Raw genomic sequence first — 20,004 nt, 5'->3', positions numbered from 1 at the left:
AGCTTCGCTTCTTCCACTGCATCCGATAAGTGTTGCCAACCACACATGATGGCAAAAAACCTATGGCCAAGCCTGGCCAGAAATTCGCACGATGATAAGCATTGAGCAGACGCAAGCGTGAAATGTGCAGGTGTGCTCTCCCCCTCCCCATTTCGAAAGCAGTGACGCGAAAACACTGCAGGAAATAAAATTGGTACGTTTTTTGTTTGAGGAAGACGCATGATAGAGGTTACAGTTAGCGTTGAAATAACTAACAAATGAACAAGAAAGAAAGAAAGAAAGAAACTTATATTAAACATGTCATCTTACAGACGTAAAAACGACTGAAAAAATCGGAAACGAATTGTTTCAGACCTTTTTAGCTTGCTTACACAATTCGTGACGTTGTATTACATTAGCACTCGGTCTGTAATTTGTCATTCGCTTCACGTTTGCTAAGTTGTAAACGCCTTTCGTTGCTAGATTGATAGGAGAACGACGGGAGGTTGAAAATAATAATAATAATAATAATAATAATAATAATAATAATAATAATAATAATAATACGCATTATTATTATTATTATTATTATTATTATTATTATTATTATTATTATTATTATTATTATTATTATTATTATTATTATTATTCGGACCAAAGAGGGATGAAAATGGGGATTGGAGGAAATTCGTAACTAGGAATTGCATAGTTTATACCGCTCACCTAACATTATTAGGGTTATGAAGTGTAGAAGGCTCAGGTGGGCAGGCCATGTAGCCAGAATGGAAGAAATTAGAAACGCTTTCATAATTTTAACTGAAAACCCAATTGGAAGAAGACCACTAGGAAGACCTAGGCGTAGATGGGAAGACAATATAAAGATGGATCTTGCAGAAATAAGAGTACAGAGTAGAAACTGGATCCAGTTGGCTAAGGACATAAGTTAGTGGAAATATTTTGTAAACGCGGCATTGAACCTTCGGGTTCCATAGACCATAGAGTTAGTTAGTTATTATTATCTAAAAGAAATGTTCAAATGTTGTTAAGAGACAATTACACAGAAGAACCGAGTTTCGACCAAACACTAATTTGCCGGAAGGAAATTCCAGTGCAGTCCAGCCTACTTTAAGCGTTATCCGTGCAACCCACGTTTCATGTTCAAGACATTGGGAATAATTGTTCGTATCATTCAGTTGGAACGTTTCCTTTCGAATTTACGCTATTACAGTAGACCTACGCTATTACAGTAGGCCTACGCTATTACAGTAGGCCTACAACATTGTGACTTTCAAAATCAGTCAGTAACTATCGAAGAAAGACAAGCGTGTAGCTTCAGTCGTTGAAATGATTTAACATTCTTTTTCACTTTTAACAAGCCACCGGCAAGCAACCAGCCAGGGACAATACATTTTTCCTTATTAAAAAGACACTCCTTGTTTAAAAAAAAAAAAAAAAAAAAAAAAAAAACTAATTGCAGTCACTAACGGTCACACTTAAAAATGGAAAATCTCTTTGGCTCTCTTAATATTTTGTTTGATTCTTTGCGATCAAAGTAACTTTAAAAGTGGAGTAAGAAATACTATTCTTCCTATTGATAGTGTAATAGTGGCTTCTAATCTCCACAACCAACCCCTTGCTAAGCCTATTCGTACACACATACATGCATAAGCTAATTTTCTGGAGATATACTTAGATAATTACAAACAAGTGCTACAGTTTTTTTTTCTTATCAACAGATTATCTCTTTTCCTAAAAAGCGAAACAACATAATATAACAAACCCACACTCGGATATAACAAACCCACATCCCTCTTTAACAAAAGGAAAGAAAAAAGAAGAAAAGGAACGTACATAGTTTATCATTTGATTGCTGTTACAAGTTTGTATTGTCTATAGTTAACGGTTACCACATTGTAAAAAAACACTTTACACTAAATGGCAATCAGTTACCATACATACTTTTTTTTTTTGGTAAGCTAGTGATTACCGCCAAGGTTGACAACACTTCCGCTCCTCTAAGGACAAAACCCGAAGATCCACGAAGCACGAACAATGGTATTTGCTCGTAGAATGCTCGTGAGCGTTCACGAGGAGGGTTTCCACTATCTGCTCGCCGTGGGCAGGGCTGCTATAAGGAACAAAATGATACCATCCACAATACTCTACCATTAAATTACTCACCGGGTACCACTAAATGGAAGAACGGAGAATGGAAGCCTTTGAAATGTGGTGCTATAGAAGAACGATTAAAATTAGATGGACGGACAAGATACCAAATATGAGAGTATTGGAAATGGTAAGAGGGATGTATTGAAGAATATTTTGGAAAGACGACATAAGATAATTGGACACATTATGAGATATAGAAGAATAGTGTTAATAGCTATGGAGGGAATTACAGAGGGAAAATACCTAGAGGAAGGCCACTATTGGAATATACGGACCAAATAATACAGTACAAGATAAGAGGAAGAAAATCTACGAAGTAATAAACAGTCTGGCACAGAAAAAGGAAGGGTAGAAAACTGCGTCAAACCAATCGAGAGATTGCTAATCTGAAATGTGATGATAGAATGTGAGATCAATGTTCAAGTCAGGAAAAATGAGAGAAATTACAGATGAAATGGTTAACTTCAAATTCGACTTGGTAGCGCTATAAGAAATGAGATAGGAGTGGCTCAGGCAGAATAGATAAAAAGAACTAGGCCTATACAGTATTATATAGCGGACCTAGTATAAGAACAGGCCAGAGGGGGGACAGGTTTTATGATCAGCAGAAAGATTAGAAATAGTCTGTTAGAATTTGAGCCGATCAGCGATAGCCTATGCAGAATAAGACTAAAGGGACATTTCAGAAACATCACAACCATACCGCTCCACGCTCCGACGAAGGAAAAAGAGCAACAGCATAAGGATGAATTTTATGCGAGTTTACAGAAGGTATGCAACCAACCCCCAAAGTACGATCACTTGTCAGTAATGGGGGATTTCAACGCAGAGATAGGAAAAGATGATTTGTTGGGCCACGTGGCCGAAAAGCACACACTGTGTGATGTCAGTAATGAAAACGGAAAAGTGCTAAGAGATTTTGTGGTTCCCACATCAGAAAATCCATAAAGGAATGTGGAAAAGACTAGGGATGGCCAAAAATTTTCAAATCCGGATATCCCGGATCCAGTGAGATCCGGATATTATCGGATCCGAATCTCAGATCCGGATCCGAAATTCGGATCTCGGATCTGGGTCCGGGTCTCGGATCTGGATCCGAAATTCGAGTCTCAGATCTTGATTCGTATCCAAACCTACATCTGAAATTGTGATGATAAAATTGAATATTTAAAATTCATTAAAACTTTTTTTCGGATTCACTGATATAGTAGGTTGCTGTGCTTTTAAATGTTTCCATAACACGTTTGTGCTACCTTTGTTTTTTATTTTATTTTAACCTTGCAATATTTACATGTTGCACTTTCTGTAGAAGTCTCTTTAGTAAAATGTTTCCAAGTTTGTTTTCTTTCCATTTCAGAGTATAGTGAACTGTCTGAAAACTGATGAAAATGGTAACAAATTCTTCTGTTTAGCTCCTCTTCGAAACTTAATGTTAGCTTCACACTGAAAATATTTATTTATAAACTTTCTTCTTTTCTCATATACAAATGAAATATCTTTTAGATAAGGCCCTTCTAATCGCAGGAATAGTAGACAAAACAAACTTTATTAATAGTAGTTTCTGACTCACTAGATTCCAACCATCAACAAATGTAATAATGAATATCTTTCACTTCGAAGGTATATACAACAAAAAATATAGACTGGTTGGCGTGGAACAACAGCAGATTTTTAAACATACACACGAGAATTTCAAAAAAACGATATGATTGTGTTCGTTGTATGACTTTATTACCTAACTTATGGCTTGCCCTTCTGAGGTAGGGAGTTTGTTGAAGGAGTAAATATAAAAGAGATTTCTGTTATTTTTTCTTCACCCTCTAGGTTTCTTTTATCATACATTGCAGGACGAACCAAAACATATCCATGCATCGTATCATTGAAGCGTTTTGTTTTGTATATTAAAGTGTTCAAAAATATTTAACATATTCGCATTTGTTCATGTGATCTCAGGTTCAATTCTCGGTGGGAACATACATGAGAAAATTGAAAGCTGAAACAATATGAAAATAGTATATAAAAGTCAGGAAATTGATATCAAAACTTTAGCTATCTATTGGGACTGTAAGGCTGTAGTTAAATTAACCCACATGTTTCGTGAAGATATATTACGTCGTTATTGCTTATTTACTATAAGCTACCAGATACATCCTCAGAGGCCACTTTACACTGTAGTAATCAACAGATGAAAACATTGGAAAAGGAATGGAAGGAAGGTCTTCAGAACCTTAGATCAAGGTACTAACCTAGCATTTGCCCAGTATAACTGAGGAACAACCCTGGAAAATCCTCAGTCAGGATGGCTGGTCTCCGAATTCGACCCGGTATTATCCAATTGCGAAGCAAGAATCCTAACAAGTAGCCTGAGCTCGCCCCGTATTATTATTATTACTTAATTAACGTAATGTTTTAAAATTAGTGCAAATTAAACCATACTTTCTTTATTGCTGATGTCATAGTTAATAAGCCTACATGAGACATCAGTCCCCCATCAAGAAAGAATACTAGAACTGGAATTTAGGAAGCGGGGGTGAAGAGATTGATGAGGATGAGGAAACTATGTACGATGCAGAAACTGAGTAATTATGACTTCGTCACAAATATATTCACTTACATACGTCAATTAATATTTCTCTGATACAGTGCACTCTTACTTTCTATAGTGGCAGGAAAATAACCCGCTTTTGTAAACGAACACACTAAGCACGTGCGTATAGGCGCGATGTCCGTGCAAAGAAACATAGGTAAAACTAGAAAAAAATAGGGAAAGCGAGGGGAAAATGATAAACCGCCCTTCAACTTAAAATAAATAAATAAATAAACTTAAAGCTACGAAAGACGCGAGGCGAATTTTATTGAAAAGATTGTTTTTCCTTAGTGATTAGTTGTGCTGACTATGAACATGAATTAAAAAGAAAACAAGTAGCTAGCTCTGAGTTTCGCAAACTAGTTGAAAAGAAAATATTGGATAAAATTTAATAATAAAGAAGGCATTTATGATAATTAAAACAAACTAAATTCTTGGCACGACAGTCCTTTGGCTCCTACCAACGGGCTTACGTTGAAAGTGGGGATGTGTAGTCAACGCATCGACACCCAAAGTCCCTAATGCCGGCTTTCTAGACTGGAGTCCGCTACCTCTTACTTAAGATAACTCCCCAATTGTCCTCATGATGCTGGGTCAACATCGAAATTGTTGAGTGCCTCTCCGGAAATTGAACCCATGACCACGGGCACCGAAGGCACGCTCTCCGTCTTCTATAGACGAAAAGCTATAGTTACCCACATTATCTAATAAAGAAATAAGTTCTGATTCTCTAATAGCTGCTGATGGTGATAGTCAAGGTTCACCGAAGCATAATCCCAAACCCAAACTGAGATATTGATGTCACTGGAACGCATGAAAAGTCATTGTGGGTAAGTGAATTGCCCACTTGTCAGGATGAAGGGCGATGGTGATGTGAAATGCGGGGCTGTCAGAGGTACTACTTATGATAATTGGATTTATAATATTCTATGTTGCCATAAACCCTCTTCAAGAAAAAAAAAACTGTTAATCTTAGCTTTGAAAATGTTACATAAGGAGTTTTATTGCTATCATTGGGTTGCATTAGGAATTATCAGATTTATTTTAACGCTTAACTTTTACATCTCTTCTGATTTACGAATATTTAAATCGCGATTATCCCCTTAAGGTCTATTAGTAATATTTTAAATCATTTCGAACCAACTTTATATATGGTTAGTCTTGTTATATGGGAATAATTGAGACCAGAAGCAGTCTACAGGCTAAGTCCAAAAGAATCTTGGCCGACCTCCTGATAAACCACGTCTTTCAGCAAGGTGAATTGTGGCAATCCGATACCCACATGAGGAAATCTTCGGTTCAGTGTGAAAGCTTCCATAAGAATCAGCACTCTAATCAGTGAAATGTGCTTTGCTAACTTCTATTCAATGTGAAAGTACCTAACTTTATTGCTAAAAAAGAAAAGGCATTTATTTCAAACAAGTCGCCATTACAGTTTTCATATTTGAACACAACACTCATGAAAAGTCATGTTAAAGCGCGACTTGTCCCTGAAAAAGAATATTTATCTGTTTTTAGTTTCTCGTGTTCCCCAAAGTACCGGTACATGCGGAATCAGTGCAAGTGCCTTCCGCTCGCATTATCTAGGTACAAACGGCTACGATCTTGGTACTAGCACTTGTTTCGGTTTCCAGATCTCAAATATTTATCTTTCAGCCTGATTGTATGTATGAATCCGAAATTTCAAATCTAGATAAGGGGCACCAAAATTCATAGTTTATTCTCGGTGCTCATATTGTGATTTACTAAATAATTATTAAATCTAATTGTAAGGTATACATTTGATATTTTCAGCAAACTGAGCAAGATAAATATACGTAAAAACTAGTCAATACTTGTATTAACTGTTTATGCTTTCTTAACTGTCAATGAAATAGGTGTATTGAGGAATTTTAAATGTTCGAGTTTTGTATTCCGGTTTCAAATATAAATACGTGTTTATTTCATCTCGGTCCTGCAACCGGGTGGACCTAGATTCGACATTCGAACTCTCATCCAGATCAAATCAGATTATTTTTTAGTACGGTAAGCATTTGATCTTTAGTGTAGAATGAAGGAGACAAATAGATTTGTCAATATTCGTCTTAATTTTCTGTTTTCTTCTTCACTGTCAGGACTTCGTGAAATTACTTTCGGCGAATTTTTGATATTCAAGTTTATCACAATTTGGGTGGGATGTGGGTTTGGATAAGAATCAAGATCTGAGATCCGGATTTCGGATCCAGATCCGAATTTCGAACCCAGATCCGAGATCTGGACTCAGATCCGGATCTTCGGATCCGGCCATCCCTAGAAAAGACCAGGCACGCAGGAAGTTAACCAAATAGATCATATATTAACATCAGCAAGACAGGAATCATCAATGATAGATGTTCGGAGCTGCCGAGGACCAAACTGAGGTTCAGACCACTCTCTAGTCAAAACAGTAATGAGAGAGAGAATAGCAATAGTACAAAGTATTGAGTACCAAACGGATACTACCGTTACAAATTTTTATTGTTTACGGAATTACGCCTGCTGAACCAAGTGTTGCTGTGTATAACATAAATAAAAAAAAAAGTTATTTAAGCGAAGTCGAAAACGATAAAACTATTGTTTTTTAACCAGTAAGTAGGAGAAAATAATGACAAAGTAAGCGTCTTGTGGGTTTCTTCCATAGCATTTTCTTCTGAATCGAATCCTCTGTTTCGTTTGGGACTCAAATTACGGGTTTGTTATCCTGACCATGGGGAGACTCCTTTGGCTCATGAAAATGTATAAGTAATATAGCAAACCACGTGTATTAAATACCAGACGTAATATATAGTAGTCATGGAATGGGCTCCCCTGGAAAATTTTCTTCGGGGGCCCATGATCCTGACTGAGGACCTTTGGCTTTTTCTCACCACCATTTTGGCATCGAGGGACTAAAAATATCAGCTGAGTATGAGTAGTGCAAATCAAAGGTGTACACATGCATAAAGAAATCGACTGCAATTGATCATAATATAGATCAACTTTAAAACAAACCGATGGAATATAAGTGTCACTGTTAATATTAAAGAAATGGAAAATAGTTCGGAAAATGTATCGGTAAATATTGGTGTCCATTTGCCGATACCGATACTCCCAAAAGTAGCCGGTATCAGCGATACCGATATATCGGTACATCCCTAAGGGAAATTATGGAAAGGTGGGGACAGTGCTTTGAAGAACTACTAAATGCAAAAAAAAAAAAAAAAAAAAAAAAAAAACCTAACATCAAGTAAAGAAGAGCAGGATACGAACGAGGGGATTCACGAGATAGTGCAACCACCAACTAGAAAAGAAGTACAGAATTGCATAGGTCACTCAAGAACAATTAAGCTCCAACGGAAGACGAAATAGTGGGAGAGCTAATCAAATACAAAGAACACATCATGAACAGTGCGATTCACAAACTGATAAAAAAAGATTTGAACAGCCGAAACAATTCCTGGAAAATGAACCACAGGAAATATATGTCACATATTTAAGAAAGGAAATAAAAGAACACGCGAAAATTACAGCACTGATAAATACAGTATACAAAATACTGACCGGAGTAATATAGGATAGAATGAAAGTAAGTATATATATATATATATATAAATATAAAGTGGGAGAACACAAATGTGGATTCCTTCTAAACACAGGTATAACCAACCCAATTCTTGTGACGAGACTGAAAACCACATAGAACTCGACGTAGATCTGTGCATGTTGTTTGTGAACTACAAGCAAGTATTCGAGAATGTAGACAAAAAAAAATGCTACTCAAAGCTATGAACAGAATGGGAATACCAAAGAAACTAGTAATACTAATTGAAACGATTATAAGGAACTTAAAAAAAAAAAAAAAAAAACGCAAGTTAAATTGGTAATTAATTTACAAATAGTTTGCAATCAAAACTGGGGTTAAGCAAGAATATTGTAAAATTCTCTCTATTTATGTAAGGTAGAGCAATTATCGTACTCGGGAGATTGGACTTTCCCATCACCTTTTATTATAAACGATCCTCTTTATATAGAAATATATTACAATAAGTAGTGTCCTCTAATATTTTAGGTAAGAAAGTGGAAGGAACCCAATGACCAAGCGTCATAGGGCTTTTAGGTGAGGTTACTCTCTTTGATCAGGCGTCGTGAGAGGGGATGAGTTTGTGTGATTAGGTGTCTCTCGGTGACCGGGCGTCGTGAGAGAGAAAGGGAACCCAATGATGAAGCGTCGTAGGGCTTTTAGGAAGGGTATCTCTCAACTGACCAAGCGTCGTGAGAGGGTAAGGTGTTCCCAATGGCCAGGCGCCTTAGGGCTTTTGGTGGTTCGATCAACCTGTGGAGATTGATACTTCTCTAGGCGTGCTGGTGACTTTTATCCTAAAATGTCGGCTACCCTCGGTGATCTCCGTCTTGCCGACTGCTGGCGATTGTGGACGACCCCTCTTCGGTACTGTCGTCTGCGTTGTATTTATTTACTGCCAACACGTGTAGTACACACATGGTTACAGCATGATGTGAAGACATGCGAAACCTTACAATATGGACTCTCAATGACCTTATTTCTATTGGCGTTACACTACGTAGCAGACAAAATAGATCAACGAGGGACAATATTCATAAAATCTGGTTAGATATATGCATATGCTGACGACATAGTAATATTGGCGAGATCAGAACGAAGATTGATACAAGTGTTTGAACAGCTGGAACAAGAAATGCAAGAAACTGGATTAATAGTAAACCAAAACAAAACCAAATTTATGATACTGTCAGCGTCTGAAAGAAGCAGCAGCTCGTGCAACGAAAATGCAATGGGTGCGTGCATACAAGACAGGTTACAAACGCGAAACAAGGCATACTTTGCAAACCACCAAATATTCAAATGCAGATCAATCTCAATACAAAACTACAGGTAATTATACAGGACGTTAGTGGAACCAGTTGTTACGAGAAGGATCAAAAACTAAGGTTACAAGGCCGATGTTTGTGGAGTTTCGTCTGTTATAAAGGAGTGTGCGGTAATTTTAATACATGGAATTGGCAACTGTGCAGTTTCAGCCATCCGCCACCTACGGCACTAGTTGTAGGTAAACAGAAATGGCGACTCGTTTGGAAAACTGATCTCACGAAGAAAGTTCGCTCATTTATTAGATTTCTGTGGGCGAAACATGTAACTGCGGCTAAAATTCACCGGCAGCAGGTACAGGAAACGGCCAGGATTTCTCATTGAGGGACTCATCTTCCTCCACGTCAACGCGCGCCTGCATATAGCCCTGAAACCACCACGCTGTTGAAGCAGTTTCGCTGGGACATCATAGACCCACCTTCCTTACAGCCCGGACATCGCTTCAAGCACCTTTCACCAGTTCCCGCAGTTGAAGGAACATCTAGGAGGGTGAAACACTAGATGAAGAGGTGAAACACTTCGTGAGAACGTGGCTGAATATGCAAGGACAGGACTTTTACCAGGAAGGAATTTTCAAACTCATCCCACGATGCGACTAGTGCCTCAACCGATATGGAGACCATGTCAAAAAAAAAAAAAAAAAAAAAAAACCTACTGTGTGCAGTATCCGTTGGCTGTATTGATTGTATATACACGTTTCACTGCCTGCTTTGCAACCTTACTTTTTGATCACTCCTCGTACGTATGTCGCAAACATGGACACTCACTATTGTGCTGCCAAAATGTCTCGAGCCGTGGCAAAAATGCGAACTAACGCTCACACCCTCAGGCGTTGAGCCAATGAGGGTTCAGCTGTTGCTAAGCGAGAGAAAGCGAGTGGAATTCCTTCAGCCGATAGCATCGCTTGCAACGGAAAACTAGGGATCAAGTCAATGTGACATATCTATAGCAAACGAGAAGGCTCTTGGAAAAACGGAAAGAATAACACTGCGAAAAATAATGAAGAACCAGAGGCAATAATCAAAAGAGAGAACATCGTACGCTTCATCAACAGCCAATGAATCAGATGGTTAGGGCATGTAGAGCGAACGGATGATGCAATAATGCCAATGTAAAGGAAAAAGTTATTCTATAAGAGACGAACTGGAAGACCAAAGGAAGGATGGATAGGCGACGTAATCGAGGATCTAAACTGTATGGAAAACACAACTAGTATGTGACAAGAAGAAATAGAGGTTGCTTGTAAAGGATGTCAAAGCTCACCCCGAGCTGTAGTACAGAGAAGTACGCAACTAATGGTCTGACATTAGTAACAATACACAAGTAAACATAAAATATTGGTTTCCTACACTCTGTAGATACATTTGAACAGCAAAAATTACGGGTAAACTTTGCAATGATTGTTCTAGCTGGTATCCTCACGGAGGCACAAAAAATTTACACTCGAATAATTTTAATAAAATATGTTCAGACTTGTCCTAGCCCTAAGCTATCCCGACCCTACAATACTCTAATATACAATTTTAAAGCTCATTTTAACCGTAAAATTACAATTTTTATGATGGACTATTTTGCACCAGTACCCTAATCTAACGTAACGTAACCTGAACCCACATAGAAGAACATGCCGCGATTTGCTATGTGATCGCAGAAAATTTGCCGCACCTGTATAAAAAAAAAAAAAAAAAAAAAAAGCCAAAGGAAAAATATAGCCAGCAGAAAATTGTATAAACATGCCTGCTATGTGTGGATGTCTTAAATGCACGGACAACTCGCATGAATATAGTTTGAACTGTTTTTCACGTCGCGTAAAGCGTATTTTTAACAATAACAAGTGTTTCTTCTGCTGGAACTGATCATCCTGATTTTTTTATTTTGGAATTCCTGCAGAAAATTTTTTACTTACACGCTCTCATCGCAAAAAGACAAAGAAAGTTCTGCCATCGGGACCTAAAAACAGCATAACCTGACCTATTCAAAAGTCATTATTGTCATGTTGAAAAGCTTGCGGGGGTTAACGGAAAGTGCTATCCCATTTTATGTCAGTAAAAATTTGTAAAACCTACGGAAATGTTATTAGATTTCACAATAAGATTGTATAAGTAATCAAAGTACACCGGAATCTTACCCTTTGCATGAAAATACAATAAAGCAGAAATACGAAATGCAAAGTGTGCTCTTTAACACGTAATACTTCATAAGGGAGACGTGATGAAGTGAAGTGACAAGTGAAACTAGTTCTCGAAGTGCTCACAGATGTCACAAAACCGTGCTACATGCAACACATCTTTTTCCACACTATCCTCGTTTATGCGTATACCCACTGCCGCTGACACGCCTGCTCCTACGAACACACCCTGTGCAGGACCTCCTTCTGCATTCCTGCTCCCACTCGGTTAGCTTAGCTATCATTCGTGATATTTAATGGTCACGTAGTACAAGTTGGTTTGTCTTTTACGGACTGTAGTTTTAATGCCATATAACACGCACCCATTAATGCAACTCCTGTCAAGAAACAATTTCTAAGACGGTAAAAGTATAATTCCTGTTAACAGTAAGTTATATTTCGTAAATATATATGTACCCCCTATAAAATGGGATAACACATAACGGAATGAATGTCCACTTTAATTTAATCACAGCTATTTACCATTTAACCACCCTTATAATGACCGGGTTTCCTACTGCCTAATTATACCAAATCATTCGAAAACAACTACGTAATTATAAAGCATTATACCTCAGCTTGAGCTTTGAATGCCCACTGTAACTTGAGTCTTCTAGTTATGATAAACAATATACATAGAACGCCTTCACTTTTTAATTACAACTAAAAATGCATTGTCACGTACATGATGACCGTCTGATAAATTCGTGTCAATATTAAATTATTTCTAATGACTACAGTGCTTCACAGTTTAATACTATCACAGTTACAATATAAAAGATGTTATACAGTTATTTTATTCTGGTTTTCATCATAAACAAAGAAATATTAATCTCTAAGCTGAAAAATTGTTTGTTTCAACAAGTTCGAATTTCGTTCGTCTATTTTTTTCTCTAGCGTGAGTTGTGTTTTTTGTTTTTGTACACTGTTGCCAATACTTACCGGTAGAATGTCGCTAAATTCAGACTTTGAAAGTCACCAGATAATCTCTAAAACTAATATTTGTCGGATTTAAGCCTGAAAACTACGTTTCTTTCTTTCTTTTTCTGTTTTCGAAACAACATAAACATGTTTTCCCGATGTAAACATAAGGAGAGCTCCCTCGTGGCTGAGCAGTTATCGTGCGAGAGTTTGGAGTGACAGACTCAGGTGCGATTTCTGGCTGGAACTCATATGGTACAGATTCCGTTAAACTGTAAGTCTAAAAACAGAAACAGAAACCATGTAAAATAGTTATTTATTCTCGAAGAAACAGAGTCTCCTCCTCCTCAGGGTTTACTATGTTGTTTAAAAAAGAAAACGACACTTTTAAAGGGGGAGTAAAAAACATAGGTCACATACTTTAGTCCCCTTAATTTGTCAGTTACACATCGCTGCACTACACAGTATACACTGCAACTAAATGGGCCTTACGCATAGCCGTTTTGAAGAATGATTAGGATCATACTAAAGGCCTTACTACTGCAGGAAACGTATTTCAGTCGAACTCTTTAGTATAGCACTAATCGCGCATCAGAACGTCTGTGCATAAGGCTGAATATATTTTTAAAGAAGTCGGAACACCCTAGTTCATTGATGGGCAAACTACGGCCCGCGGGCTAGATGCAATCCCCTGAAAGTCATATCTGTCCCGCGACATGTTATCTAATCTAACGAATGAAATTAACAATCGGGTTTCTTCGAAAGAGTTGTATTAGAAACAGAGCAACAGATGAGCAACTAACTTTATTTCCGGGAGTTGCTGCGTCCCAGTTCGAACTAGGTCGAGAAACTAATCCTTAATACAAAGCAATTTTACAAAATGTATGTCAAATGTACCATTCTTGCTATCATAAATTATATTGGCCCGCCTAACATATTTCCTCTTTTCTTGGGCCATCTTCTAGGAAAACTTGCCCATCACTTTCATAGTTCGTTTTTGTTATATTGCGCGTTGTAACAAGCCACAGGGTAATTCTCGATTGTATCACACATAGTGTGTTCAAGTGGCGTCGTCATGAACTATACAGGTAATTCCCGAATTGTGCCCAGTGGAACTCACATAATGATCCGCGTTCGTTTTATTCATCAATCTCTTGACAATTGCTCGGTAAGTAATATCAAAATCTTAGAAAACCATAACACTCAAAGAAAGTCCTCAGTTCTATCGCCAGGACACTTCAAAAGTCGCTGAAAAGGTCGTTAGTCGATTTTGTAAAAAATTATGTTGCTAACTGCCTCTCCAAATTCGCTAGATGTAGCGACTTGTAGCTAACATTGCCAACACTGTTTTTGTGTGAGAAACCTCCTTAGTGTTTGGCTTTGGATATAAGTCCTCAGGCCTCATTCCGTGACGATTTGAATAGACTCAAATATCTTCGCTTCAGTTTGCGATAATTGGTATTATAGTTATAATTGAATTTTGTGTGTTGTGTTGTGTTACTCTGTGTTACGTTTCGCAACTTTTGCGATGGCTGATACGAAATGTGGCCCGTGTTCTTTACCATTTAATGCCCAGAATAATAACACTAGTCAACAAGATTTTTGCCCCATGAAAGAAGAATGCTGACCTTCACGGAACTTTGGCCGCTGAATCCGAATCTGCAATCCGTTTTTCTCTATCACGCACAGTTTTCCCGTGACAGAGGGATTTTCGGGAAATTTCCCCCAAAATTTCCCTTTTCTTAATTTTTGTACCGCTAGCTCGGGTACCCTTAGGCATATATACATACAAATTATATTCTAAGTTAGCTTGATTTATACTTAGTAAACCCTGTAAGTTTCATCTGAGTCGCATCATTCTTCATTGAGAAATAAATATATTTCTATAAATATATGCTATGTGTACTGTCCATTTTACCATATACAATAGGTGCAGAAAAATCACATGTAACTTCCACGGAAATTACAATATAAGCAAGGTTTATACTTCATTGGATTTGTAATGAAACATACTTTACAATGATGTATACACCATGTCCGCCATTTTTATAAGAGGGAAATTCTAAAGGGATTTTTCGGGAAATTCCCTAAAAAGTAGATTTTTTGTCTCATGTCACTGTTCATATAGTGATACAGAAACGGGAATTGCGCCAGATTAATCCTATTGAAAAACTTATCTTTACCTCCAAAAGTATACAACAAAATTCTTAGTTTCCACGCTTTTTAAACGTTATTCAAGATAGTAAACAAAAAATTAATATTGTCCTACAAAAACAAATATCAATAGCTCACAATGGATCAAATGCACAACTGCTTTACAAAGTATGAAAATATAACATTTGTACTTAAAATTAATTCTTCCTTTTGTAGTGCCAGTCACTTTCTCTAACTAAAAATTAGCAGTAGTCGCCCATCATGTGAGGGTCCCATTTACCTTGATAACGTTGCTCCATTTTTTGAATGTCCTGATGGAATCGTTCCCTTGTTCGTCACTTACAACTCCTAAATTCTCGGGGAAAAATTCCAAGTGGGAATGTAGAAAGTGAATTTTCAGGGACATTCTACATCCTAACCTTTGATAGCTATCCAAAAGCTCTTGAACCAATTGACGGAATTTTCTGCCTTATGATTTTCCAAAAATCCATACACCACTTTACTGAAAGCTCTCCAGGCGGATAGTTCATCATTATTTAACTTTGTCTCAAAGATGTTGTCCTTTAATAGTTTCCGAATTTGGGGCCCGACGAATATCCCCTCTTTTACTTTCGCGTCACTAAGTTTGGAAACTGACTTCTAAGGTACGCAAAAGCTTCTCCATTCTTGTCCATGACCTTAACAAAGTTTTTCATTAAGCCTAATTTTATATGTAAAGGCAGCAGGGGACCATTCTTTTTGAATGTAGTGTGATTCAGTTGGTCTACTGTCCCACAAGCAAAGAAAACAACAGTATTTTGTAAATCCTCCCTGAAGCCCTAGTAATATAGCAATGACCTTTAAATCACCACAAATTTGCCAACAGTACTTGTTATAATGTATCACAGCTAACAACACAGACAAACTTTCATAAGTTTCCTTCATCTCTACGGAATATGCCATTGGAATTGATGGTTTAGTGTTCCTATTATGTAGCAAAACAGCTTTAAGGCTTGTTTTAGAGGAGTCGATAAACAACCTCCATTCTTCAGGGATGTGTTGGAAACCTAGTGCATCCATTAACACTTTCCGGATCCGGGGTTTTTTGGCTATTTTTTAGTCTTTCAGTCAAGCAGCTACTGCATCGTCCCTATTTATCCTAGGATCATGGTTCATACCTCATTCTCTTCAGAATGGAGCTGGCTTTCAAATGGTACCACTTGCATGCTCATACCATATACCAGGAGCGGGAAAAATGATGTCAAAGGGAAACGGAGGGAATTTTTTCCTCGCAATTTGAGCCCCTCTGGAGCGGCCCGGTGTGAACGTAGCCATCTAAAAAATCTGATAAATAGTATTTGGTATACTGAATGTGTGTGCCAAATTTCAAGTTTCTATCCTGAATACCAAGGGCGAGAGAAATTTTATCAAGAATTCCCACCATGCCCCAAATTACCGTAAAACACCATGATCTCAGGTAAAAAAATTCCTGAGACATCCCTAATTACCCCAGGGTCATGTTTCGCCCGTCATTCTCTTCAGAATAGAACTGCCTTTCAGGCGGTATGACTCACGTGTCACCATCATGTATCTAAGGCGGGAAAATGAAGAAAAATGGGATTTTTGGGGTAAAAATATCCTTTTTTCAACTTTTAGCCCCCCTGGACCCCCCTTGTTTTATCGCAGAGATCTGAAAAAAACCTGGTAAATACTACTCGGTGGGCTGAATGTTTATGCACAATTCCAATTTTCCAGGTGGAAAAGTAAGCCCGCCCCAAAAAAATATACTGACAATGTCCCATATTCCCGTATACAGAGGGAAATTTTGATAAAAATTCCCTGACACTTCCCTAATTACCCTAGGGCCATTTGTTGCACATCATTCTCTTCAGAATAGAACTGCCTCTCAGACGGTATGACTCACGTGTCTCCATCATGTATCTAAGGCGGGAAAATGAGGAAAAACGGGATTTTTGGATAAAAATATCCTTTTTTTCAAATTTTAGCCCCTCTGGTTCCCCCCTGTTTTAACGCAGAAATCTGAAAAAATCTGGTAAATACTACTCGGTGGACTGGATGTTTGTGCAAAATTTCAATCTTCTACGTGCAAAAATAAGCCCGCCAAAAATACTTTACATAACCCCCCCCCCAAAAAAAAAATATTACACGAAAATATATATTTTAGAATTATGACGTCATCACCTCCTATGTCTCGACGCAGGAAGGTGTGAAACCATACGTAATGCCCTCTACAATGCCTCTGGACTTGAAAAAAAACCGGACGAAAAAGCTCAAATAGGAGAGTTATAACGCAATGTACCATGAAACACCCTGTATGGTACAGATTGTACCATACCGCCTCCTACCAACAGAATTTCAATTTTCAGAAACCGACATGAACAATTTTCAGGTTACTATATAATGCAAAATTCCCTCTGTGCATGTACAAATATAGATGGTTTAACCCTTTGGGGATCCCCAAAGGGTTAAACCATCTATATTTGTACATGCACAGAGGGAATTTTGCATTATATAGTAACCTGAAAATTGTTCATGTCGGTTTCTGAAAATTGAAATTCTGTTGGTAGGAGGCGGTAAATTCTATTCTTGAAGTCTCGATCCGAGCAACTCAGCTTGTTGCTTACTCAGATTTAGATCCCTCAGTAAGTCATTCAGTCTGGACTGGTTAACAAGAAGAGATGTGTTTTTGGTTGGGTTATAGTTTGGATCAAAGGAAGTTGATGGTTCGGGCAACTCATCTACTTGCTCTTCTGCTGGAGATTCTTCTGACTGTGCGTATGGATCAGGGATTGGGAGTTCAGGTCCATTTGGTATGGGTTTTAGAGCGGATGGAACATTTGGGTACTCAATATTAGATTTTGTTCGTTCAGAATGACCCCAAATTTTTGTTAGACAGAAATAACAGTCTTCAGCATGACTGGGTGGTTCTCGCCAGACCATTGGCACCGCAAAAGGCATAGCTCGAGTTTTATCGCCACTTTTCCACTTAATAAGGGTAGAATAGCATGTTACACAGCACACATGGGGAGCCCACACTTTGTCTTGATCACCCACATGACACCTAAAATAGCTATAATAAGCTTGTTTTAACGTTTCTGTTAATGCACGGCGCTGACTTTTCACAGTATATTTTCCACACACGTAACAGAAAGTGTTCGGTGAGTTTATTCACGCACGCCGCGATCTCTTCATAGCGGAGAAAGAAAACAAACACGCACACGCACTTACGACCACTTATCACAGGTAAATCCAAATTAAAACTAAACCTACAATATGCATGCAGTTATACAACACTTCCTTATCTATTTGCCATGGACCTGACAATTTATCAGTAGAGTCCGATTTTGCGCAGCTTTATTGCATCAGCTAAACCCGTGTTGTTGTACAGCTGTATCAATGCAATCACATGCCAGGTGGTAGAAAACCACAGACCTCTTACTCCATGTCGTATACTCTCATTTTTCGTATTTGTGCCTGTATGGGTAAATGAAATTGCGTTTTTTTTTTCTTTCGGTGCAAAGAACGCAACATCACGTCTTAAAATAAGTAGTACAAACAACATACATGCAGCTATATTTATTTCTCTAGAAATAATAATGCGATTGTTCTGAAACTGGCGAGGTTTCTTAAGTATAAATCAAAGTTTTATATGGTGTCATTTTTGTATTTATATTTCAAGGGCCAGTGGTACGAAAATTTGGAAAAAAGGTATATTTTGAGGAAATTTCTCAGCCCCCTCCCCTTGTCACGCAAAAAACTGTGGGTGATGGAGAAAAACGGATTGCACTTTCGAATTCAGCGACCAAAGTTCCTTTAGGATCAGATCATGTGGCAAAAACCTTGTTTACTAGTGAGCTATTGATTTATTGAATTGATATAAATCTATATTCTGGCGCAATTCCCGTTTCTGTATCACTATATGAACAGTGACATGAGACAAAAAATCTACTTTTTTAGGGAATTTCCCGAAAAATCCCTTTAGAATTTTCCTCTTATAAAAATGGCGGACATGGTGTATACATCACTGTAAAGTATGTTTCATTACAAATCCAATGAAGTATAAACCTCGCTTATATTGTAATTTCCGTGGAAGTTACATGTGATTTTTCTGCACCTATTGTATATGGTAAAATGGACAGTACACATAGCATATATTTATAGAAATATATTTATTTCTCAATGAAGAATGATGCGACTCAGATGAAACTTACAGGGTTTACTAAGTATAAATCAAGCTAACCTAGAATATAATTTGTATGTATATATGCCTAAGGGTACCCGAGCTAGAGGTACAAAAAGGAAGAAAAGGGAAATTTTGGGGGAAATTTCCCGAAAATCCCTCTGTCACGGGAAAACTGTGCGTGATAGAGAAAAACGGATTGTACATTCGAATTCAGCGGCCAAAGTTCCTTTAAGATCAGTTGTTTTCTCTCATGTGGCAGAAAAAAAGTTAAAATTTGTTGACTAATGTAATTTAAAAAAAAAATGGACGGTTCAAAATGAATATATTTTACCATATAGTAAATCGACATTAGTACGTTAAATGATAAAATATCAAAAGTAGATAATGAAATACAACGAGGTCAAATGAGGTTACCGAGAGCGTAGAATGAGATGTACACTCATGTCCAAAATTATTGTCACATGCCTATAAATATGTTGTTGTAGGTATATAATTTGATAACGAATTCGCCCGGTATTTCTTATAATGTTAGTATGTGTATAATCGGCAAAGACATGTATATGGCAAATTTCATGTCAAAAGAGCAGTAAATAAGAACAATAAAACGAAAATTAAACTTTCTTGTCAATTTAGCAACATTTTGTTTTACTCATTCTAATTTTAGTATTTATAATTCTTTTCCTATGAAATTTACCAGAAATAAACATTTTCTGATTATACATATAGTATCAGTATTAAAAGTACCCTGCAAAATCATTATTAAATTATATTCTTACAAGAAGACAGTTACAGATATGTGACAATAATTTCGGACATGAGTGTAGGTATGAACACCTCTCATGCCGTGGTACGAATCCTCAGTTCCCTTCTATGTGGATTTTTTTCGCTAAACAGACTGAAGCTCTTTCCCAGCAGTTACAATTTTAGAAGTGTATATACCA

General features: G+C 37.5%; 1 protein-coding gene across 2 annotated transcripts in view; it reads right to left on the bottom strand.

Annotated features, from left to right (window-relative positions):
- LOC145686152 (serine hydrolase-like protein) overlaps nt 1-12,683 on the bottom strand; it is a 46,946-nt gene extending 34,263 nt beyond the window's left edge. Inside the window, exon 1 of one of the 2 annotated variants that reach the window (XM_081759146.1) lies at nt 12,379-12,683. The gene's annotated coding sequence lies outside the window, so the exon portion shown is untranslated. The remainder of the gene's footprint in view (nt 1-12,378) is intronic. The other variant, XM_081759147.1, reaches the window with a different exon arrangement.
- Between the last annotated feature and the right edge of the window lie 7,321 nt (nt 12,684-20,004).

Source organism: Thermobia domestica, chromosome 5, assembly GCF_964235325.1.
Source record: "Thermobia domestica chromosome 5, izTheDome1.hap1.1, whole genome shotgun sequence".
In the NCBI taxonomy this organism is placed as follows: domain Eukaryota; kingdom Metazoa; phylum Arthropoda; class Insecta; order Zygentoma; family Lepismatidae; genus Thermobia; species Thermobia domestica.
This window is presented reverse-complemented; position numbering and strand designations above follow the sequence as displayed.